The following is a 1043-nucleotide window of genomic DNA, read 5'->3' as shown; positions in this document are numbered from 1 at the left end:
TATAGGGTCACTGTGAGTCAGAATCTCAGAATCTACTCCATGACAGTGAATGTGGTTTATAGTTTGAGTCAAGGTCCTGGTTTAGAGGTCGGCTTATGTGTTTTTTTTTTCTGAAGGGTAGGACAATGAGCAATAAATCTGATATGAAGGGAGAGAGAAGATCATACCCAAACACTTTGCTTGTTCCCCTGAGCTGTCTTGGCTTACTCTGAATGCCAGGGCAAGGCCCAGTGTCCCTTTAAAATTTACTCCCCTCTGGAACCAATAGAGAGGTCTGTGGGGCTGGCCCGAACCCAGCTATGTGGACACCCCACCCCCCTCAGAAGAATGCACTTCAGAGAACAACACGGGCTACAGCTTGGGGAGTGGGGTGCTTCGGATTAGAGCACACGGGAGAAATGACAAGGGACGGAGAGGGAGGAGAGGACATCCTGGCCCATTAAGCCCCAAGGACAATGTTCCTGCTCAGAGCAGACAACGCATGGGGAGGACCGTAGGGCTGGCCCCACCACGAAGACACAGCATCCCTCACTGAACCATGGCGCTGCGGGGGACAGCACTGGAGACACAGTGTGGGAATAGTGCACAGTCTGGCCGCATCACACTGGGGCAAGGCACTGAGGGCATGCAGCAGGGCAGCAGGGGGAGCAGAGTGATGAAACTCCCGAGGAACAACAAAAGTAGAATTTGGAGACAGAGTGTGCCACCCCATCAGAGGAGACTAGAAAACACTGATAAAGGCCAAAAGACAGACCTTAAACTTTTTATAGGGTTTTAAATTTTTGTCAGTGGCTTTCTTTTCATTATTGTTATTTTGTTTTTGTTGACATTTTGTTGCTTTTGACTTCCTGTGTTGTTTTATTTGACTTTGTCTAGTTATTGCACTTATTAATGTATCTGGATGTCTATCTAGATAAGATAGGTGGGATACATAGATGAAAAGAACGGGCCCATGGTCCCACTACCAACTGGGTGCATGGCACCACCCTCCCCCAGGGGGAATTCACTTCAGAGGACAGCACTGAAGCTGCAGCTTGGGAAGA

The sequence above is a fragment of the Echinops telfairi genome, unplaced genomic scaffold, assembly GCF_000313985.2.
Source record: "Echinops telfairi isolate 266 unplaced genomic scaffold, ASM31398v2 ScPeMD7_31;HRSCAF=116, whole genome shotgun sequence".
Lineage (NCBI taxonomy): Eukaryota > Metazoa > Chordata > Mammalia > Afrosoricida > Tenrecidae > Echinops > Echinops telfairi.
Note: the sequence above shows the minus strand (reverse complement) of the source record.